This window comes from Erythrolamprus reginae, chromosome 3 (assembly GCF_031021105.1).
Source record: "Erythrolamprus reginae isolate rEryReg1 chromosome 3, rEryReg1.hap1, whole genome shotgun sequence".
Lineage (NCBI taxonomy): Eukaryota > Metazoa > Chordata > Lepidosauria > Squamata > Dipsadidae > Erythrolamprus > Erythrolamprus reginae.
This window is the reverse complement of record NC_091952.1, coordinates 81,818,314-81,842,694: the sequence shown is the minus strand read 5'-3', so window position 1 is coordinate 81,842,694 and position 24,381 is coordinate 81,818,314. Positions and strand designations below refer to the sequence as shown.

Sequence of the window (24,381 nt, the reverse complement as noted above, 5' to 3'; positions counted from 1 at the left end):
CACCAAATCCAAGGATGATCTCTCCCATTAGTTTAGTACAGATGTTAAATAATATTTGGACCAAGCTCTGTGAATACTAGAATAACCTTTGAATTTATTGATTGATTGATTGATTGATTGATTGATTGATTGATTTGATTTGATTTGTATGTCGCCCCTCTCTAAAGACTCGGAGCAGCTCACAACAATAAAGCAAAGTACAAATTTTATCTCAATATTGATACTACTACTACAATACTACTACTACTGACTAGAACTTACCCACTCTGTGAGGAACTAAATCAATGAGGAAGGTATATATAAACCAGATTTTGAACAATACTTAAGTGTCTAATACAGTGTTTTTCAACCGGTGTGCCGCAGCACACTAGTGTGCCGCGAGACACGGTCAGGTGTGCTGCGAGGCGGCTCCTGCAAGTGGGAGCTCCAGGGCTGAGGCTTCAGCCCTGGAGCTCCCACTTGCAGAAGCCGCCCCCCGGCTATTGCCCGCCACCGCCGCTATTGGCACCCTCCCGCGGGAGGCTGGCAAAGGTTGCTTTGAAAGTCGGCCCCCTCGCGCCCATGGCTTCTCGTCACTAATAGCGGCGGCGGGCAATAGCCGGGGGAGGGGCGGCTTCTGCAAGTGGGAGCTCCAGGGCTGAGGCTCCCACTTGTGACTGTCCCCGCCCACCCGATCAGTCCTTCTCTCCGGCTTTCTTGGGGAGCGGCTCCTCCCACAGCGGTGGCTGCAGCGGCGCTGGCGATCTGGCGGCTAGCCGCTTCGAGCGCGTTGGGAACGCCCACCCCTCTCACAGTCCCGTCCCAGGCTGTCAGTAAAGGGGCTGCTTCCCATCCCCCCTGCCAGCTTGCTCAGAACATTCAAACTAAGGAAAACCTTCGCTAGCCTCCACAGAGAAGAAAGGAAGAGAGAGAACGAGAGAGAGCAACAGAGAGAGAGAGAAAGAAAGAAAGAGAGAGAGAACAAGAGAGAGAGAGAGAACAAGAGAGAAAGAAAATAAGAAAGAACGAGAGAGCAACAGAGAGAGAAAGAACAAGAGAGAGAAAGCATGAGAGAAAGAAAATAAGAGAGAGAACAAGAGAGAGAGCAACAGAGAGAGAGAAAGAACAAGAGAGAGAAAGCAAGAGAGACAGAAAGGGAGAGGAAAGGAGAGAGAGAGAAATGAGAACAAAAAGGGGAGAAAAAAGGAGAAACGAGAAAATGATTGAGGCAGAGAATGAGAGGAAACAAAAGAGAGAGAGGGGGGTGATTCTTGAAGCATATGGTAAAAAGCACCCAAATAATAAGAAACCCCCCCCCAGCCCACACCTCTTTTTGAAAAGAATAAAAGAGGAAAAAAACCCAGCCCTCAACTGGTTTTGGAAATGGTTCAAGTGTGTATACACACACATACACAACGGGGGGAGAGAGACAGGGATGGAAAAAGAGGAGAAGTGAGAGGGAGAAGGAATGAGGGGAAAAGGGAGGAAGAGAGAGAAATGAGAAACATGAGAGAGAAAAGGGGGAAAGACAGGAGAAGTACCCAGAAATGAGACAGTGGTATAAATTTGAGGAGGGATGATTGATGATTGACTGTATTTATAAGGGGATGTTACATGGGATTGTATATATGAGGGGGTTATGTATGTATGTATGTATGTATGTATGTATGTATGTATGTATGTATGTATGTATTTATTTATTTACTTGTTTGTTTGTTTGTTTGTTTGTTTGTTTGTTTGTTTATTAGATTTGTGTCATTTTGGTTGGTGGTGTGCCCCAGGATTTTGTAAATGTAAAAAATGTGCCGCGGCTCAAAAAAGGTTGAAAATCACTGGTCTAATAAGACCAAGAGGGATACACTCCCCACATACAAGTCTTGATGAAGGTAATTCCCTAGAGCAATCAATGTCTTTTTTATTCTACACCAGGACCTGAATCTCAAATTAAAATAATTAATTACAAAGAATTTACTTCTTCTGTTGTTCTTGGTTGCCATCACTTTCTCAACAATCTTCACCACAAAAAAAAAGTTGGGAGAGTTAATACAATTAAATTGAGAGATGGTCTCTACCACAGAGAGTCCACTGTCTTTTTCCAACCAATAACCTTCTCCCAGAGATGTTCATCGATTTCCAAATCCCACTACTAGTGCATCCCATTGGCTGCTTGAAGAAACTAGATAGGAGCTACACAGATGGCAATGCACTTATTACAGCCAACATCCTCCATTTCACAAGGTCAAAATAATTCCAGACAACATTACTGTACTATCATTGTCCTATTCAATTTTGCCCAATCAGTGTCAATTTCACATATCAAATATACTACACATAACCCGAGACTTATTATGAACAACTTTATTACTATTTGGAAAAGAAATAAGGGGCACACTCACACGTTGCCTAGGTCTCGGACATGTGAATCTTGGCCACAGTATGACCATTCTTCAATAACAAAGATAATTCTTCTGTAGTACGTTGACATGTTTGTAAATGTGATCACAACACATTTTAAACACCCCTCAAATTATTGTACCACTAGAAACCTATTTGAGCCTGTTCACCAAGCAGATCATTATCAATTTCACAAACAACTGTTAGCAAGTGGATATGTTGCAATATAGTTATAATACGGACAAATGTAAACAGTAAATATTTACCACCTTTTCGCTACTAATTATTAGTTATAGTCAAAACATTGTTGGTATAAAAAGCAATAATCCTACAATTATGAAACATGGCACTTTGTGTTTTAGCTACTTTTTAATAAAAGCTTGTGACTATGAAAATGAAAATAAAATTACAGAATTTTTGCTAACTCTTCCAGAAATTATTTTTAAAAAGCTCAAAATTAAGTCAAACCTTAGCAGTATTAGAATTTCTCAGCTCAGTATTGCATTTTTTAAAAATTCTGCTCTTCGGAGAGGAGCGGCATACAAATCCAAGTAATAAATAAATAAATAAAACAGTTTTTAAGCTTTCTTTACAAATCCTAGAAGTAGAAAGCTTTACAAATAACTCTTAGCGATCAAAGAGTCATAGTGCATAATAAATATTCATACAGTCCAGCAACAGTAATCTGCAGAGATATTACTCAACCTGTATATATAGCAAAGCACATACTTCCTGCTTTCTCCTTGAATAAATTTTCCAGTTTTCTGGCACTAAACCATGATGACAGAAGCAGAAAGTAAATATTCTTTGGAAGTCTGTTTTGGGTTTTGTTTTGTTTTAAAATCCAGAGCATTGTTTAAGTGAAGAGAAGCAAACACAGGGCTGACTAAACTAGGCAGGAAACAAAAAAAACACAAAGTTTTAAAAATGTTTGCTGAATTGAACATAAAATCAATCAATAATAAAGGGTCTTTCATATTCTCCAATGACTATTAAGATATACCATATTTTTTCAGAGTATACACACCCCACCCCCCCGTAGAGAGTGGAAATTTATATGCGCAGAAGCAAAAATTCACCAAAATCTCACCCACATGTTTGAAAGAAGCAAAAATGTCTGTGAACACATGCTTGCATGCCAGAGCCACGGAGCTGTGCACAATTAGGCATTCCGGCAGCTCACCACTGGTACAAATGTTCAACCACCACTGTATCCAATTAATAGGAACACATTAATTGGATGCAGTCCACATTTTGTTATCTTCTCTATAAATGTAAGAAACATTTTAATGAAATTTAGGTACATTATGTCCATTACATTATCGCAGCCAATTAAACTGTCTGCTCTTTCAAAAAAAAAAAATAATTTAAGTTTGCTTCTGGCAATGCAATGATGTCTCCTGTCATGTAGCATCTTCCTTTCTAAATTCAAGTAGTCCTTGTCTTCCAACAGTTCATTTAGTGACCATCTGAAGTTATATCATTGAAAAAAGTGACTTATGACCATTTTTCACACTTAAGACCATTATAGCATCCCCATGATTTACATTCAGATGTTTGACAACTGACTCACATTTATGACAGTTGCAGTGTCTCGGAATCATATAAATGCCTTTTGTGACTTTCTGACAAGCAAAGTCAGATTCACTAAACTACCATTAACAGCTGCAGTTAATTGACTTAACGAATGTGGCAAAAAAAATCATAAAAGACAAAACCCACTTAACAAATTTCTCAGTTACCAACATAAATTTTGGGCTCAATTGTGGTTGTACTTGTAGCAATAGTGGATTCTAAAACCCTTTAGTACTGGTTCGCCGCATGCACAGAAGCGTCCCAGGTGGGTAGGTGGGCAGAGCCTCCTACCACTGGCACTACCGGGCCAAACTGGGGGCAGCCCACCACTGCCTTGTAGTCACAAATCCGTTGCCTAATAAATCAAATCATAGTTTTTGTAATGGTGTATTCACAGCTGAGCAGTATCCAGGAAGTTTGCAGATACCTCCACATTCCTCAATTGTCTAGAAAACACACAGCCAGCCCACTGGTTCAACATTGGGACACTGGAAAGAAACTGATGTCCTAATGAACACATAAAGTAAACTGGCTTCTTAAAAAGAAAGCAATCTACCGGTAGTCGTAGACATCTTATATAATAAAATTTATTTCCCTTGTAATAAATCCTATTAACAATGATTCAGAAATGAATGATGCTTTTGGTAAATTTACTGCCAAAAGCCTAACACTCATATCAACAACTCTATTTGGATCGGGACTCACTGCTCACAGTCACTCATGCCCTCATCACCTCGAGGATTGACTACTGTAATGCTCTCTACATGGGGCTACCTTTGAAAAGTGTTCGGAAACTTCAGATCATGCAGAATGCAGCTGCGAGAGCAGTCATGGGCCTTCCTAAATATGCCCATGTCACACCAACACTCCGCAGTCTGCATTGGTTGCCGATCGGTTTCCGGTCACAATTCAAAGTGTTGGTTATGACCTATAAAGCCCTTCATGGCATCGGACCAGAATATCTCCGGGACCGTCTTCTGCCGCACGAATCCCAGCGACCAGTTAGGTCCCACAGAGTTGGCCTTCTCCAGGTCCTGTCGACTAAACAATGCTGTTTGGCGGGACCCAGGGTAAAAGCCTTCTCTGCGGCGGCCCCTACTCTCTGGAACTGACTCCCCCCAGATATCAGAGTTGCCCCACCCTCCTTGCCTTTCGTAAGCTCCTTAAAACCCACCTCTGTCATCAGGCATGGGGGAATTGAGATATTCCCTTCCCCCTAGGCTTATAAAATTTATGCATGGTATGTCTGTATGTATGATTGGTTTCTTAAATTGGGGTTTTTTACATTACTTTTAATATTAGATTTGTTCATATTGTCTTTTTACTGTTGTTAGCTGCCCCGAGTCTGCGGAGAGGGGCGGCATACAAATCTAATTAATAAATAAAATAAAAAATAAATTATAAGAAAGGTTATGTTTTATCATATTATTGACTGAAGCCATGGCAATGGCTTGATTAAAACCCTGTGGGAAGACCACTGACTACTGAACAAGTAATCAATGCTACAGTTCAACACTTAACTGCAGCAATGAATTATTGGTGTACATTACAGATCAATAATTGGTTAATGTCAGCAACTGGGTCAAGGTTTGAAACTAGCTATGGCGATTCTTTCCCATCCAACCATGTTTCCTGTTACCAGAGATTGTTACCAGACAAATATGAAGGATTCTCAAATAAATTTGTTATTTTTATCCTTTAGTGTTTAGGCTATACATTTAATTGAGGACAACTGAAATTTCCACGCATTCCACATGTGAGATTTATCCTTGGGCTCTTGATTTATAAGCTGTCAAATGGACAATTACTCTGGTAGACAGTAATAATCATGTGATGGGTAGCTATGCCAATTATATGCAGATACTCAAAAGATGCTTTTAAAATTATGCCAGAAAGCTAGAGCTAATCAAGAAATTAGCAAATTGTAGTCAAGGTGAAAGTGCTAGGCAGTCACATATAGCAATCTATATGAAAGGTAAAAACTGAAATTAATTAGCTTTAATTATTCAATTTAAAGACTGAATAACTGAATTGCAAGAGGAGCAAGTTTATCAGGCATGCCAGATATTGTAGAGGATTTGCTCTTCTAAATTGTATCATAGATGGTAAACTCAAAGTACACTGAGGGGAATGAAGGGGGTGGGGGGAATATCCTTCTTACAACCACTCCTTTGCTCCTGGACTTTTTATTCTTCTGGAAATCAGTCTATGCAAATTGACTCTACTTTTCAGCTACAGAAGCAAATTAGAAATTGAGATTTGTCCTCCTAGCGCTTGCTACTATCCCCTCTTCGATGATCAGGAAGTGCACGCCTTTGCTTCTACTTTCCAGCTGACATAACCCCAAACTCCAACTGCTGTTCTTCACCAGTTGACACTAAACTCCTTTTCCACATCACCCTAGCTTTCTTTCTGGTGATACTAGCTACTTGCTTGTGTGCTTCCCTGAGGATCATGCTCATATTGTTTCCTACAGATGCTTCCTTCCTTAAAATTCTAGCTCAGCTGAAATTTTCTTTGGTCTACAAGTTTCTTAAGCAGCTCCATTTTTTTCTTGTGACTGGAGTTACAATTCTGTACGCAAAAGTGGAAAATGGTTTAGAACAGTGATGGTGAACCTTTTTTGGTTTGTGTACCAAAAGGAGTGTGTGTGTGCACTAGCATGCGTGTACGTGCCCATACCCCTTCCCTCCCCCCACACACATGTGCAACCCCCCCCCCCCCCATATGCCTGGTACGTGAAAAAATGCCCAACGGGCAAACCAGAAGTTCGGGAAAATGCACTTCCAGTTTGCCATTGTACTGTTTTTTGCACACCGGAGGCTTCAGGGAAGCTTCCTGACGCTCCGGAGTGCAAAAACAGCACAATGGGCAAATCAGAAGTTTGGGAAAATGCACTTCCAGTTTGCCGTTGTGCTGTTTTTTGCACGCCGGAAGGTTCGGGAAAGCTTTCTGAAGCTCCAGAGTGCAAAAAACAGCACAACGGGCAAACTGATGCTGACACAGAGCAAAGTCTTGCGTGCCCTCCGATATGGTTCCACATGCCACCTGTGGCACACATGCCATAGATTCGCCATCACAGGTTTAGAATACAGTATCTTGTTTTTGAGAAATCTACTTCTGCAATTCCCTTTATCCTCAATACTTCTCTAAGCTTACTGAAGTTGTCTCTCCTAAAATCAAATGGGACTATGTTCTAATTTTTCTTTCTGCAATATCTTGATTGTGAAGATGACGCAGTCACCTCCCAACTTCATGACTGCTTTTAATCTCCTTTCCCTACTGAATTAGTTCTGCAGTTGATAATGTTATCTTCAACTTTTTGAAGCAAGTAACAAAATCTGAGAAAGGCTTGAAGCCATTGGACCAGAATCTACTGCATTTTACCAATTGTGTTCTTTGATAGAAGGGAAATGGAAAAGGGGGATGGAATGGAATAGAATTTTATTGGTCAAGTGTGATTGGACACACAAGGAATTTGTCTTGCTCTAAGTGTACATTAAAAAATAGATATCCAAGATAGCACCGATGAAGGCTGCCTGAATGAAATGCCCTCACATGGTTCTGTGAACATAACCAATGAAATTAGATTTTAGTTCAGAGTTGTCATGAAAACTTATAAACCTGACTATGCAAAATATGCTTGAATACGGGTAACTGCATGAATTCCACAAGTACAAGCTGCTTCTGCTGACTGCTGGCTGTAGTTCACCAGTTCAAACCTCACCAGGCTCAATGTTGACTCAGCCTTCCATCCTTCCAAGGTGAGTAAAATGAGGAGGCATGGGGCAATATGCTGACTCTGCAAACAGCTTAGAGAGGGCTGTAAAGCACTGTGAAGTGCTATATAAGTCTAAGTGCAATGCTATAGTGCTATTCCTTCCTTCCTTCCTTCCTTCTCCTCTCTCCTTTTCCTTTTCCTATCCTTTCCCTCCCAAAGAGCAAGTGTTGTGCTGGAAGGGTGAACCAGACTTGGGGAAAACCCAAATCAACTTGTTTTTTAGCCTTTGGAGAGCCATTGTATGGTTTTGTGCCGTCCTTCTCAGCGCAACTTAGGGGCGGGAGAACTGTGTGTTTTGGAACTACTTTGAGCTCCTGCAGGAAAGCCAAGAAAGCAATCTAACAAATGAAGCAGAGAAAATGCCCCTGACAAGGACTTTCATTTCAGCCATCTGGTTTTGTCCTGGGTTTTTTTTTCTCCCCCCAGGAAGCCGCGAGGGACTTCGCTCTCTCGCTCTCTCTCCTTAATTAACCCTGAGGCGGTTCGCTTTTTACCCATTACTGTATTTCCTCACCTGTTTCCCAAGCCGGGTCATCAGGTGTCCAATTAAATACGATTATTTCTGGCATGCAATGTCTCTGCTCTCACTCTACGAGCAGAGAATTTCTACCATATTCCCCCACCCCACCCCCAAGGCATACACGCGAGGGAAGCCGAGCCAAAGGAAACCACCCGAGTCGCAGGCGGAGGATCCCAGGACCAACCCTTCCCCAGCCCAAGAGCGGAGAGGAGGAGGGGGGGGGCGTATGGCGTATTTTTGTCCTCTACGGAAAGGGCCGGGCAATATACCGTAAAAAGGAGGGTTTCCTGCAAACAAGGACGCCCTGATACACAGCCTCACTATTATCTGCACTGGAAAGCAAATATTCTTTGCATTGGGAAGCTTACTTACTTGCCCGAAAGTGAAACACGATCTTAGCAAGCAAGCAAGCCGTAGTAAAAAAAAAAAAAAGTAATGGCCACCACGCGCTAGAGCGACCCACCGGGGCTCCTGACAGGGCAATTTCCGGCCTTCTCTGTCGGGAGCCGCCGTGACGAGGAGGAGTAGGGGGGGGGGGGGGCTCACGCCTTTTCATCCCTAAAAGGCGGGCATCCCTGGCAGGCGGGCATTTGTCACATGCCTTTTCTGATTGGTCTCTGGACCGAGAGCCCCCTCCCCTCACCCCCGCCTGCCCCTAAGATTCACACACACACACACACACACAGAGACCTCCTGCCTCGCACTGAAATGCGATGGGGGGAGGAGGCATCCTTTTCCCGAAAATGCTATTTTTTTTTCCTGGGTGCTGCACCCCCACCCCCTCACCTTCGTTTCTATCCACGGTTTCTTTAACTCTGCAAAATGACGAATGGGATAACAAGAGTATAATAATAATAATAATAATAATAATAATAATAATAATAATAATAATAATAATAATAATAATAATACAATAACAACAACAGCAACAGAGTTGGAAGGGACCTTGGAGGTCTTCTAGCCCAGAGGTCCCCAACCACCGGTCCGCGGACCGGGACCGGGCCGTTGGGGGTTTTCAGCCGGTCCGCGGCGGCGCTGCCCTCCCGGCAGAGAACATTATGCAGGACGGGGTGGGGCGTCGGGCGGTGACGCAGCCCTCCACACTTCACAGGGCGGGGAGAATCAGGAGGCTCCTTTGGCGGCTGGGGGCTGCCTGGCTTTGTGATTTTGGCTGGGGGGGGAGTTAGGAAGGTCCTACTTCTCCCCCCCCAGCCAAAAATTCAAAGCCTATCTGCTGGATACGGGCGATGAGTGGGACAGAGCGGCGCGGAAGCCTCTTGCAGCAGCTGCCACAGCCACCGGCTTCGGCGCCGTTCGTCCCGCCCATCGCCCGTATCCAGCAGAAGCTGCTGCCCGAGTGCTCTTGGCCGGCGGGATTCAAAGTGCTGGGGTGGGGGTGTCCTGACAGCCCCCCCACCCCAGTGCTTCGCCTCCCGCTGGGACACCCCCCACCCCAGCACTTTAAATCCCGCCGGCCAAGAGCACTCGGGCAGCAGCTTCTGCTGGATACGGGCGATGGGCGGGACGAACGGCGCCGGAGCCGGTGGCTGTGGCAGCTGCTGCAAGAGGCTTCCGCGCCGCTCTGTCCCACTCATCGCCCGTATCCAGCAGATAGGCTTTGAATTTTTGGCTGGGGGGGAGAAGTAGGACCTTCCTAACTCCCCCCCCCCGCCAAAATCACAAAGCCAGGCAGCCCCCAGCCGCCAAAGGAGCCTCCTGATTCTCCCCGCCCTGTGGAGAAGTGTGGAGGGCTGCGTCACTAAGCTCCACCCCTCCATAACCCCACCCCCATATGACCAAAGCCCCCCCCCTCCTCCCACCGGGCCGTGGAAAACTCGTCTAACTTAAAGCCGGTCCCTGGTGCTAAAAAGGTTGGGGACCTCTGTTCTAGCCCAACCCCCTGCTTAGGCAGGAAACCCTACACTACTTCAGACAACAATCATAAAAATTTCCTGTGTTGGAACATTCACAACTTCTGGACACAAGCCGTTCCAGCGATTAATTGTTCTGTCAGGAAATTTCTCCTTAGTTTTAAGTTGCTTGTTTCCTTGTTTAGTTTCCACTCATTGCTTCTTGTCCTACCCTCAGGTGCTTTGGAGAATAGATTGACACTCTGTTCTTTGTGAAAACCCCTGAGATATTGGAACACAGTTTATTATTTGAATCACCAATTGTGAGGATTTGCACAAATACACAGTCTGTGCAGTCCTTCTGAGTTTGTAAAAAAGTGTGAACTTTGAACTTATATAATATGTATTCCATGCTGAATAGTCTATGTAGGGTCATCTGGCTTATATGCTTTCTGATCCATGTTTTAACTTTTCTAAGTGGTCTTCCTAGGAAGATTAGCCGATCACCTCTGCTATTAAAATTTTGAATGGTGAATGAAAGTTCCTTGTTTTCCTGCTTTAAAAGTAAAAAGAATGCCAACAATAAATGCAGGATAAATCAATATTGTTCCAATTTGGCCTACTGCCTATTTGACCACTAATCTCATCTAATTTAGTGGGTCTAAATAAGAGGTGGCATCTTTGAAATATTCTCCCTTACTGAGTTAGACCCCATGTGACACTTACTGGAGGAAATTTTATTTGCATAAATCTGTCCTAAAAGGTTCACTTAATCATATTGCTTCACTAGCAGCTGTAGCTTTTGAAGGCCAGATACCTGACATGTTGAGGAATGGAGAGAGTCCATAAATATGATATTTCTTATTAACTATTGCAGCACAAAATACTGTTTACAATCAGAATTGAGGCGTTGTATAATTTTAAGAGCTTTGAAATTTATTTGCATACTGCGAATGTGCATACTGTGGCTATGCTGTTTTCCTCTGATCCATGTCAATCATAATACAGTACAAATGTTTTATTTATTTTTTTATTTTTTTATTTTGTCCAATACACAATGAGGGTTTTAGTGGGTATATACTGTATATCTATATACACATAGTAAAATACATGATGAAGGTTATAGAGGAGATACTATAGTAAAATATATCTGAGAAATAATAGAAAAGAAGGTGTAGTAATAGAACATATCACTGAAAGAATAGAAGAAGAGATATAGGAATAGAAGAAAGGTATAAGAGATATAGGAGAGCAATAGGACGGGACGTAAGGCACTCTAGTGCACTTGTACTCACCCCTTTTCTGTCCATTATTTACAGTGTATTGTTGTATATTATTGTTTTTATATTTGCTTTGCAGAACACAGTCATATAATAGGCAGCAGCAAGTTTGGCATATATATATATATCTTTCTTTATTCAGGTTAAAAGTTAACCTTGTTTTTCTCCTTGAAAGGTTCCTTCAGTTCAGTTGAGATCTATCACAGATCAGCCTGGCTACCAAAGCATTACCACATAAGTCATCAATTACTTGTGAACCCCTGCTACAATACAATTTATCTTAGTTGCTGTGGCATTTTTGTGAACATTTTTTTTCATTAAAGTTCTTCGCTATAAACCTTCTTTGTCTTCCACATAGACATCATCTCCTTAAGGAACAATAAAAATTAGATTTGTTTGACCTGTAGTAAGGGATCATACAGGCAAGAAGATTTAATTGCACTGCTTGGTTTTCCAGACAACTTTTATGCAATAATTCAGACATCCACACCATTGTGTTTGTCTAAGGGTGGATGCCTGTATAGTAGGACTTACCATTCACTACACATCGCCTTAACTCCCCTGGGAAATCACTTGCTGTGAGATAGCATTAATTAAAAACTTGCATCATTGCCATGTCTTGATTTCTAATGACCTGTGCTCTTCTTTTTCATGTCAACGTTTATAGTACAATTAATCCTACAAGAACATCAATAGTGATCCAAATCTTCATGGCTTAATTCACAGACAAAACTTTGTACACAAGAGCTAAGCTTTAAATAGTATGACATTTGAATGTTGCCCTGGATCTATGCAGACATAATCCTTTGGCTTCCCTTCCTTCTCTTTGGCTTCCCATTTTTCCTATCCTGGTTTTCTTCTATTTCTCTCTAAAATATTCCCAGTCCATCTTCTAACTTCCAAAACCCAGCACCTCTGCCTATAGCTGCCCTGGCAGTTCAAAACATATTTTCTTGTAATAAACTTGCATTTTTCATATTTGTCCCACACATTTTTATATTCCGAAAAAAGAGAGAAAAGATGAAACAATAAGAAAAAATCAATAATAAATCTTAAAGTTTGCTCTTTCAGCCAACTTCTATCAACTTCTGAGTTTTTAACTCTTCCCCAAACAGACTGTTTTGAAAACATTATCATCTTTGTGCTTGTGAATGTCTGCTTCATGAAGATGTCTCCTTCACTTGAAATCAAATATGCATTGGGGGTATTGTACATCTGCATTTTATTTTTCCCCCATGTGTCACACACGTTTTATTTTACAATAGTAAGACATGTACATTAACTGGGATGCCATTCACTTTAATCAACAGTGTCACAGTGCACCTAATTTCACATCTCTGCTTCTGTCACTTGCAATACTGCAGGCTAAAAGGAGGCAGAGAATTATATATTGCATATTAGACTAGGAATAGAAGCTAGAGGTCATTATCATCATGCAGAAGAGACTTTTATAACTTTTTTTTAATTGCAGAACCATATAAGCATAATTCAAAGCATTATATTGAGATGGGCCGATGGGGTTTTCACAGCATGTTACAGAGACTCACAGAAGATGGCTGTCCTAGAAAACGTCCCTACAGAATAACTGACATAGCATGCCTTGCCAGCCAGAAAACAACTATTTTACCAGGCTTATTCAGAATTCTCTTCTCCTCCAGAATGCTTTCTAGGGAATGCTAAAAACATCCTTGTCATTAAGGATACAACTAGAGGGGAAAAAATGGGAAACCTTCAGTCTCTCATTGTAATGCAGCCCACAGACTTCAAGCAAGGCATTAAATTACGTGGAGGTAGAGAAGCTTTCGGTAATGAAGATTATCAAAAGGGCTGGAGCACCTTCCCTATGAGGAAATATTGCAACATTTCCGGCTTTTTCATCTAGGAAAGAAGCACATGAGGAGAAGAGTTACAGTATATGCTTTCGGAACCACCTGCTACCGCACGAATCCCAGTGACCAATAAGATCCCACAGAGTTGGCCTTCTGCGGGTCCCATCGACTAAACAATGTCGTTTGGCGGGCCCCAGGGGAAGAGCCTTCTCTGTGGCGGCCCCGGCCCTCTGGAACCAACACCCCCCAGAGATTAGAACTGCCCCCACCCTCCTTGTCTTTCGTAAACTACTCAAGACTCACTTATACCGCCAGGCATGGGGGAGTTGTGACACCTTTCCCACAGGCTTTTTTTATACTTTGTTTTATGTTTGGTATAAATGTGCTGTTTGGTTTTTTAAATAATGATAGGGTTTTATATGTTTTTTAATATTAGATTTGTTCCATTACTATTGTGTTTTTTATTACTGTTGTGAGCCGCCCCGAGTCTACGGAGAGGGGAGGCATACAAATCTAATAAATAATAATAATAACATAGTAATTATACTCAGATGTGCAAAAGTATGCACCAACTGAATGAAATGGACAAGGATAAATTGTCCCCCCTGCCAGTGAAGGGCTACCAAAATTTTTACTACCACACTGTGGGAGTGGCTTATGAATTTTCTTTCAACATCTTTCAGTGCAAATTGGGTGCTTTGGGGTGGAGCTCCATTTTCGCTACCCTACTTCGACATACCGCGTCCAAGCAGTAGCCCATCCCTGCCACCAAAAAATCGTACAACCAGAAATCACCCAATGAAATTGAACCCTGGAAGGACCAGGATGGAAAAAATGATGAAGATGATGTATTTATTTATTTTATTTATTATTATTTTTATTTTGCCCAGTGCATAATTAAATTTTGGGATTTGCTACCAGGAAATGTGGAGCTGGTTACTAGCTTGGCTGCTCACTGAGTGGGTTTCCTTGTGCAGGGCTGTACTAGCTGGACCAGGGTTCAATCCAGCAGATTGATTTTTATTCCTCACTCAAATTTCCTCCATTCAGATGTAACCAAAGTCACATTAACCAGTAACTAGGAGAATTGACTTAAGGGAATTTTTCATTGTCAAGTTGTTCCACTGATTAATTGTTCTGACATATCCAATTCCTGTAATTGTTTTTCTTATGTTTTAGCCTCCAGTCCCCTAATCATCTTTATTGTTCTTCTCTGTACTCTTTCTAGAGTCTCAAAATCTTTGTTTATATTGTGGTGACCAAAACTGGATTCAGTATTCCAAGTGTGGTCCTGCCATGACATTATAAAGTGGTATTAACATTCCACATGATCTTAATTTTGTTCCTCTATTAATGCAGCCTAGAACAGCAATACATTGCTGGCTCATATTTAAGTGATTGTCCAGTAGGACTCCAAAATCCTTCTAGCAGGTACTATTTTTGAGCCATGTACCACCTATTCTGTACCTGTGCATTTGGTTTTTCTTGCTGAAATATAGGACCTTAGTTTTCTCTTCACTGACTTTCATTTTGTTAGATATGTTCAAATCTATCAGGATCCTTCTGTATCTTGAGCTTACCTTCTGGAGCTCTGACTATTCCCACCACTTTGATGTTGTCTGCAAATTTGACCTGTTCCACTTGTATCTCCTTATCTAAATCACTGATGAAATTATTGAAAAGTACTTGATCTAGGATAGAGCCTTGGGATATTTCACTGTATACTTCCCTCCATTATAGATGCAGTTCCATTAAGGACTACACTTTGAGTGTGGTTGGCCAGCTAATTAGGAATCCATTTGGTGAGTGATGTATCTCATCAAATAGTAGATTGTATTCAGTGATGGGCTACAAATTTGTTTACTACCACACTCTGCGTGGCTTATGCATTTTGTTTCAACATCTTTCAGTGCAAATTGGGTGTTCTGGGGTGGAGCTCCATTTTCGCTACCCCACTGCGTTCCCCCCCATCCGGGCAGTAGCCCACCCCTGATTATCTGCTATATAAAGTGTATGTACACACACACACACACACACACACACACACACAGCTCTTCTAAAATTATACACATTCAACCTCATTTACTGTGATAGGAAAAATATACCCAGAGCCCAGAAGGGAAAAAAAGAAAGAAAATATCAAAATTTTGCTACTGGTACTGTGTACCTGACCAAACTGTTACTACTGGTACTACCTATCTGACCGTACCCGTAGGAGCCCATCACTGATTGTACTTTACTTTATCAAATGCCTTAATGAAGTCCAAGTAAATTATGCCCATAGCATTTCGCTGATCCACTAAATTTCTCCCTTTGTCGAAGAATGCAAGGTTTGTCTGGCATGATCTGTTTTTGATAAACCCATATTGGCCTTCAGTTATGACTTTGTTTGCCTCTAGGTGTTGGCAGATTCATTGCTTGATTATCTTTTCTGGAATCTTTCCAGGTATCGATAATAGGTTGATAAGTCTGTAGTTTCCTGGATCCATTTTTTTTTGGGGGGGAGGGGGAGATAACTATTTAGACTTGATTAAAAGGGAAGGGGTGGGGAGGGGAGGGGAGGAGAAGAAAGGAAGGGGACGGGGTGGGGGTAGGGAAGGGAATAGGACGGAAGGGCTTAAAATGCATAAATTTCATCAAGACATTTTAAAATGTTTTCTTCAAAATCTGCCATTCACTGTTTAGCCTCCTTGATCCCCAAACTGATGGATAATTTTATGTAGACTCAAGACTGGTGGTTTACAAAGATCAGCAGATGATGGGAAGCAAGATAAAACAAAGAGAAAATTTTAGAAATTGCTGTACACAATTCCCCAGCTGGCATTACAATCAAAGTGAGTTCTATGGTTCAGAGAGCAGAAAAACAAAATCCAAAATACTGGCTCTTTCATGTGAATATCTCCCTATAAACATACCCACCCACCACTTAAAACTGAAGTAATTCAAAAGATTTATCTTGAAGTAATGCAGTATCTGTGTGCATTATCTTTGAATCTTGACTGGTTCTCAAGATTGCTTTCAAAGCCAAGAATCTGATGGGGCAGGGAATGAAAGGGATATATGAATGCATTCCTTTGATAACATATTTGTCAGTAATCAGTACATCTTTCTGTTTTTACTGTTTTTAAGCCATGCCCAGTTCCATAAGCAAGGCCTGGGGCAAAGGGATAATAGTAGAGACTTTCTTCATTTGAACTCAACTCCTAGTGACCATATAGATGTATCAATAGAAGAGAATGTATACAGTGATCCCCCGGTTATTGCGTCCCCGACCATTGCGAACAGGGTAATTTGCGATTTTTGAACCCGGAAGTCAAAACACCATCTGCGCATGCGTGTCCTTTTTTTCTATGGGCACGCATGCGTAGATGGCGCCGGGCAGATCAGCTGCTGGGCGGCTTCCCTGGGTCTTCCCCCTCTTGCTGGCGGGAGGGCGAAGGCCCCCCCAGCACCCGCTCGCCCTCCCTTCGCCCTTCGCCCAGGAAGTTCGCCAGGAGTCAGCGGAGAACGGCGCGCCTGTTTTAAAACGATCGGAGCCGGCCTGGGGGATCAGAACCGGCCTGGGGGGATCGGAGCCGGCCTGGGGGGGCTTTCCCTTTCAGGGCGGGCGAGCGGCGGGCGCGGCAGCAGCGAGGAGTTTGCGTGGGCGGCGGGGAAACCCCAATCTTCAGCTCCTCGCTGCTGGGAAGTAAAAACACCATCTGCGCATGCGCAGATGGTGTTTTTACTTCCGCAGCGCTACTTCGCGAAAACCCGCTCGTTGCGGGGGGTCCTGGAACGGAACCCTCGCAACGATCGGGGGATCACTGTATATGATTGAACTGTGGAGTATATGGACATACGGTATATATACATATCCATCCAATTTTCTTGTCAATAGTATGGAAGTAACTTGCTTTGTATTATAACAACTATCCAATTTAGCCTACAAGATTTCCTGATTGCATCTTACTCAAGCGGTAACTTGACTTGATCTGACTAGTCCTCTAAGTTTTTTCCCCTCAGCTGAAGTTGGCTAGCTATTGTTACCCACCCTTCATAATAATTTCTATCAAAATTTTACTATTTGATTAAGTTAAGACTTTTGTTGTCCATAAAATCATTATCTGTCTGTCTGTCTGCCTGTCTATCATTCATCCATCTAGCTAGATTAGATTAGATTAGATTTATTGGATTTATATGCCGCCCCTCTCCGCAAACTCGGGGCGGCTCACAACAATAATAAAAAAACAGTACATAATAACAAATCCAATGCCCACCATTCTAATTACAATTTAAAATTAGTAATTTCATAAAACAATCCCAATATATATAAAAAACAGGCACAGTCAATCAATCAACAAAACAACATGAGCAAGGGGGAGGTGTTTTAGTTCCCCCATGCCTGACGGCAGAGGTGGGTCTTACGGAGTTTACGAAAGGCAGGGAGGGTGGGGGCAATCCTAATCTCAGGGGGGAGCTGGTTCCAGAGGGTCGGGCCCCCCACAGAGAAGGCTCTTCCCCTGGGTCCCGCCAGACGACATTGTTTAGTCGACGGGACCCGAAGAAGGCCGACTCTGTGGGACCTAACCGGCCACTGGGATTCGTGCGGCAGGAGGCGGTCCCGAAGATATTCTGGTCCGGTGCCATGAAGGGCTTTATAGGTCATAAGCTATAGTATATACCTTATTCATTATCCAAATTATGAAAAGGAACATATATTTTTAGAAAACTTTATTCTGATCATTAGCTAGCTTAGAAGTACAACAAAATAGCATCAAGATCCAGATTTATTATTTAAATTTTGAACTATCTCTAAAGGGTTTTCAAAATATATCATTCCAACATTGCATATACTGTAGGGCTATGCTATATTTTGAGGCTAAATAAAAACGTTCCAGAACATTTCCAAAATTCAAAGAAATTTCTGTACTTGTTAAGTATTCTAGAAATCAACCTAAACATTAAAAAAAAAAACCCAACCAACCATCCAGGTTTGGATGGGATGGGAAAGTTGAAGATATGCAAACTTTGTAAGATCCCTATCAAGAGCTGACTGTGCAACGTGTTCAAAAGCTAGAAGTTTCTGTTGCTAACAATATTCAACAAGTAACCCAAAGAAATCTGTGAGTGCAAACCTTTTACACCCATTAAAAGTGTCCAAAGATCAGCTTCTCTAGGAGACATACAAATCCATTCAAGACATTATTAAGAGTAGTGTAAGTGGCAGGTACTTAGAAAAAGAGCACAAAAGAATGAATGAATCCAGCCATGAGAGAAAAGAAAGAGAAACAGCTGTGTTAAATATTCAACACTGGCTTTAAAAAGAAAGAAATTTGTGTTGCTGCCAAGTTGTCCTTCCCACCTCAGAAAGCATTTGGGATTGAAGGAAGTATAAACAAATCTTACCATTATATATAATTAACGTCTGAGCCTAGTTGGTATCCAGATGCTAGAATTGGTTGAACTTGATATGCTACCAACAGTTTTTTGGGGGAGGGAGGAATATACAAGGGGTCTTTTTAAATGATTCCTTTTGTTATTCAATATGCTCCTTAAAAAGTTCACATGGGGAAAATCCTATCTTTCCATATGGATCATGTCAACTGTATATTTTTTTCAAAGGGCACTTCATTCATAGCCTTTGTTAGGAACTGTAGGACTGTGAAAGGGGGGAATAAGACAGAGTGGATTTGTGCTATTCTTCTCACACCAAATTTCTCATTTGCAGGATAAGAAATTCATACAGTAAGAAATTAAGAGGAGCAGGGCTGCTTGGTCAGGTCAGCTTTCTGTTCCCACAATAAGCAACCCCCAATTTCTGGAAAACCTATCAGCAAGATATAGTGTAGTATCATTTTTCTTTTCATAGATTCCCCAGTAACAGTTGATATTAAGCCGATTACTCCAATGCTGGAAGAAATATGAGACAATTATGAAAACTCACCATTGATAATCTCCACTTATGAATGGCTCTCCTCCCCAGGCTGGAGTTCCAATCTCTGTGTTTTTGCAAATGAATATTAGCAACTGACATTCCTTCTTAGCATGTAGTGTGGGGGTGGAGATTTGCTTTGAATGTAGCAAATAGATTGGGTGACTATGCTTCTGTGATCTGATTGGTTGGTGTAATCATGGTTATAGAAGGAATGGTATGAAGATTATGAAGTGTTTTGTTTAAGTCTGATTTCCAAATATAAAATTCTAAAATCATAATAATTAAAGGATTGACATATTGATTATAATGAAGTTTTTATTTTGTTTAAGGCTGGTTTCCAAATCTCTGGCAGACGTGAGGTATCATCCCGTTTATTTAAACAAAAAGATCTTTTTTCAATTTCAATAGCTTCTAGAGAGATTCTTTTATATAAATTCTCTGTTTTGTGGAGTAATTTAGTTTTTTCAAAGTCAATTTCGTGCCCTGTTCTTTTAATGTGCTGGACAAGGGAGGAGGTCTTCTCCTGTTTCTTGACTGCATTCATATGTTCTGCCATGCGCTGGCTCACTCTTCGGTTAGTTTGTCCAATGTATGTGGCTGCACATGTTTTGCAAGGGATTTCATAGATACCTTGGTATTCTAATTGGATTTTATCTTTGGGGCTCCTTAGGATATTAGATATTTTTTGGTTAGTGCAAAATGAGGTTTTGATGTTATGTTTTTGTAGAATTTTACTAATTTTATCCGTGGTGCCTTTGATGTAAGGAAGGATGGTGGTGCCATTGTCCTGTTCTTGATCTTGTTTTTTGGGGGGTGGGATAGATCTATATATATATATATATATATAGATATATATCAAGAATAGTCCTAAAAATGCGAGTTCCAGGTATATGCGTGAGTAATGAGGCAGCAGCCATCTCGATCACCGGAACATAGAAACTTTAATAAAATCACTTAGCTTTCGTTAGCATGCTGCTAACTTCGTCAGAGTGTTAAAATGCCGTGGGAGACAAATCCATTTATAAAGCATTGCTCAGTCTGCTCATTGCCCGCGTCACAGGGCCACACCCTTCCCTCCCCCTTGCGGTAACTCTGATTGTGGGCTTAATCCTGCTGGCTGCCGGGGGATCTACCGCTTTTACTTGTATCTGCTGCCTCCCTCCCTCCCCAGGGGAGGAGGTGGAGCCATGATTCAATGTTTCGGAGGTGTGTGATGTTGCTTTCTCCCCCCCGTTATTGTTGTTGCTTTCTATAATGGTACATGTCTGCTCTTGCAATGTTTTTGCCCATGCCCTCGTTTTGGGTCTACACTGTTCTAATCTCCCCTTGCCCCCTGTGTTAGAGATGCATTGTGCCCCTCCCCCTCTACCTCCGTGCTGCTCCAGTGGTAGAATTTGATTCCTTGCACTTGAGTTTTGGTCAGATGGATGTGTTTTTCATAGTGAACAGTCATAATGACATTCTAGAGTGTTGTCAAATGCAAGGATGGTATTTCGGTGAGGAGTTTCAAATGCTCATTTATAACCTATCCTCTGAAATAATGGAGAAAATGACATATAAGTGTTGGTTATGACCTATAAAGCCCTACATGGCATCGGAACAGATTACCTCCAGGACCGCCTTCTGCCGCATGAGTCACAGCGACCGGTTAGGTCCCACAGAGTCGGCCTTCTTCAGGTCTCGTCAACTAGACAGTGTCGTTTGGTGGGACCTACAGGAAGAGTCTTCTCTGTGGGGGGCCCGGCCCTTTGGAATCAGCTCCTCCCAGAGATTTGCACTGCCCCCACCCTCCTCGCCTTTTATAAAAGTTTAAAGACTTCTCTGTGCCGCCAGGCTTGCGGCCATTAGACCCTAGCCCCCTGGCCGACAAGTGTAGTATGTCTTGCTGAGTAAATGGGAATGAATGATTTTAAATGCTATTAATTTTTAAAGTTAAATATGTACATTGTATATTGTTTGATATGTTGTGAGTCACCCCGAGTCCTCGGAGACGGGGGCATACAAATCAAACCAAACCAAACCAAGCCAAGCCAAGCCAAACCAAACCAAACCAAACCAAACCAAACCAAACCAAACCAAACAAAACAAAACAAAACAAAACAAAACAAAACAAAACAAAACAAATAAATAAATAAATCAGTGAACATTAACTTTCCAACACCATATCCCTTATTTTCTATTTGCCATGCAACCTTAGAGATACAGTAGAAGAATTGAGGAAAAAATAAAGCATACTGTACAGTGATCCCTCGAGTATCGCGAGGGTTACGTTCCAAGACCCCTCGCGATACTCGATTTTTCGCGATATAGTGATGCGGAAGTAAAAACACCATCTGCGCATGCGCTCCCTTTTTCCATGGCCGTGCATGCGCAGATGGTGGAGTTTGCGTGGGCGGCGGGGAAGACCCAGGGAAGGTTTCTTCGGCCGCCCAGCAGCTGATCTGCTCGGCAGCGCAACAGCAGCGAGGAGCTGAAGATCGGGGTTTTCCCACCGCCCACGCAAAGGGGAAACCCCGATCTTCGGCTCCTCGCTGCTGCCATGCTGCCGAGCAGATCAGCTGCTGGGCGGCCGAAGAAACCTTCCCTGGGTTTTCCCCGCCGCCCACGCAAAGGGGAAACCCCGATCTTCGGCTCCTCGCTGCTGCCCGCCTGCCGCTCGCCCGCCCGCCCGCCGCCCGCCGCTCGAGAGCAAGAGGGGGAGAGATAGAGAAAGAGAGAGAAGGAAAGAAAGAGATGAGAGAGGGAGGAAGAGAGTGTGAGAGAGGAAGAAGCAAGATAGAGAAAGAGAGAGAGAAAGAAAGATGAGAAAGGAAGAGAGTGACGTCATCGGGTGGGAAAAACCGCAGTATAGCAAAAAAAACCGTGGAGTATTTTTTAATTAATATTTTTTGAAAAATCGCGATATAGCGTTTCGCGAAGATCAAGATCGCGAAAATCGAGGGATCACTGTATATCTATGTGCATACTGGAAGAATTTGGGGTTTTTTTCCTCCCCACCTATAAAATAGAGATATTCATGGTTGCCTACAATCCAAATCCATAAGAAGGTTTGCTAATATGTAACGTATTGTACATTTCCATTTTATTCAGATAACCATTAAAATAATATATACAAAATAATGTGAACAGTTAAAAAAAAAATTCCTAGAAGTAGCAGTTCATAAATTGCTGGCAGAGAACAATAAGTTCAACTACACGCTAGTCAAATTGCATCCCACACCTAAGCAAGTTGCTCAAGCATCACTGAAAGTGTTTTACGGCAGTCATAAATCTAAAAAACAAGTATTCTTATGATTCCCAAAGAACTCTAAAATCTGTAGGGGACGCAGTTTCGAAATTTTTGTGCTGCTTGACTGCGATTTCAAGCCGTGCCTTTCCATCATGCCATGTCAAAAATGAACACTCATGCCGAGCAGTTTATGTCAATTGAGACATCTGCTGCTTATTTGGGTGGCAGATTGGCAAGCCTTTAATATTGTATCGTATTGATCCAAGAGGACAATAAACAGCCAAGTGGCCATGGAAACCACAGTTTATTCTGTTGCTTTATTCCTAAGTATGGGTGTAAATCTGGCAAACACAGACACGTTGGCAACACTAGAGGACAAAGTCTTCAGATGGAGGCTAGATGAATACAACCACTGTTTTCTCCCAAAACATTATCCTTGTATTGCCTTTCTTGGTAATCTTACTCTTCCAGAAGTAAAGAAAGAGTTCTGTTCAGGGGTGGGTTCCTCCCAGTTCGGACCAGATTTGCTCGAACCGTTAGCAACTCGCTGGTGATGTAATTTTGGTGTCATGGATCTCGTTCTATCTATGCCAGTCCATGCTACCCACCATCTTTTTTCCTGAATTTTCAGCCAATTTTCTTTTCTCTGGATGGCTTCTCCACGTTCTGTGCTTTGAGAAAAGCACTCCCACCCGCCCTTGGGTTAAAACTGATCTTTATTTCTTCGCCCGAAGGACAGCTGATCAGCTCCTCAGCTGTGTTTCGGGGTGTATCCACCTTCTGTGCATGCATGGAAGTCAAATTGCACAATAATCTACCATAATAGCATTAGCATTTAGACTTATATACCGCTTCACAGTGCTTTACAGCCCTCTCTAAGCAGTTTACAGAATCAGCAGTTTACAGAACCATCAGTCTGGGTCCTTATTTTACCCACCTCGGAAGTCAACCTTGAGCCGGTGCTCAGATTTAAACGGTTGAACTACAGCTAGCAGTTAGCTGACGTAGCCTGCAGTTCTACACTCTAACCACTGCGCCACCCTGGCTCCACAAGGTGGACACACATGGGTGAGCAGAGTGAGGGGGCATGCGTAAAATGTCACGATGCAAACTGGAAGCAAAGGTAAGTGGAACCAACCCCTGGAGCTTCTGTTATATTGGTTTTGCTTCCTTCTGGAGGGTTTGCTAAAGATGCAAAGAAGGAAAGAGTGAAATCAAGGAGATCTAAGTGTGAGGATCTGCAGGAATTATTCCCAAGGGAAGGGGAATACTGCAACATAGAAATGCTACGATGAAACAGTCAAAACTAACATCTTCAACACATTCTTTGGCTCAGCCTTTGTAGACAGCAACAGCTCATGCCCAAAATTTCCTAGTCGTATCACAAATACTCACAATGATTTAACACAATCAGACTTTATTGAAGACAATGTTGAAAAAGAACCACACAGTCTAAAATCACCTCCATCAATTGGGCCTGATGGACTATGTACATTCTTCCTAGAAAAACTCTCCACAGCCACAGTTGAACCTAGATTAAGCATAATCTTTGAAAAATCCTTCAGGACAAGTTCCCTATCAAATCTATGGTCACTATCTGTGGTCATCCCATCTAAAAAAAGAAGATCCCAGTCTAGTAGAAAACTACAGACCAATCTCTCTGTGCTGCTGCAAAGTCATGGAATCAATCATAAACCAATCCATTACCCTCCACTTAGAAACTAACAACCTGCTCTCTATCAAACAATTTGGTTTCATAAAAAAATTATCCTATAACCTGGAACTCCTACACACTGCAAACAATATGGACTACACATCTCGATCAGGGTAAATCAATAGATGCAATTTACATAGATGTCTGTAAAGCCTTCGACTCAGTGGTTCATGATAAATTACATCAGGGATGGGCAGCAGGCAGGACGGGGTGGAATACAGTTCCACCAGCGGAAATGAAGATGCATGTGCAGCTGCAGCTGATCGGCAGCTGTCACTTCCTGGATTACTGATCTCGGCTCGGCTCTCCTTCT

At 42.2% G+C, this 24,381-nt stretch overlaps 1 protein-coding gene across 8 annotated transcripts in view; it reads right to left on the bottom strand.

Annotated features, from left to right (window-relative positions):
- Nucleotides 1-24,381, bottom strand: part of FGGY (FGGY carbohydrate kinase domain containing) — a 239,001-nt gene that overhangs the window by 190,984 nt on the left and 23,636 nt on the right. For 5 of the 8 annotated variants that reach the window (XR_011558588.1, XM_070746019.1, XM_070746021.1 and 2 more), the window contains exon 1: nt 19,135-19,221. The exons of 1 other annotated variant lie outside the window; for it this stretch is intronic. The gene's annotated coding sequence lies outside the window, so the exon portion shown is untranslated. Of the gene's footprint in view, nt 1-8,621; nt 8,769-19,134; nt 19,222-24,381 lie in introns of those variants that run through there. 2 more of the 8 variants (XM_070746026.1, XM_070746018.1) reach the window with 2 other exon arrangements.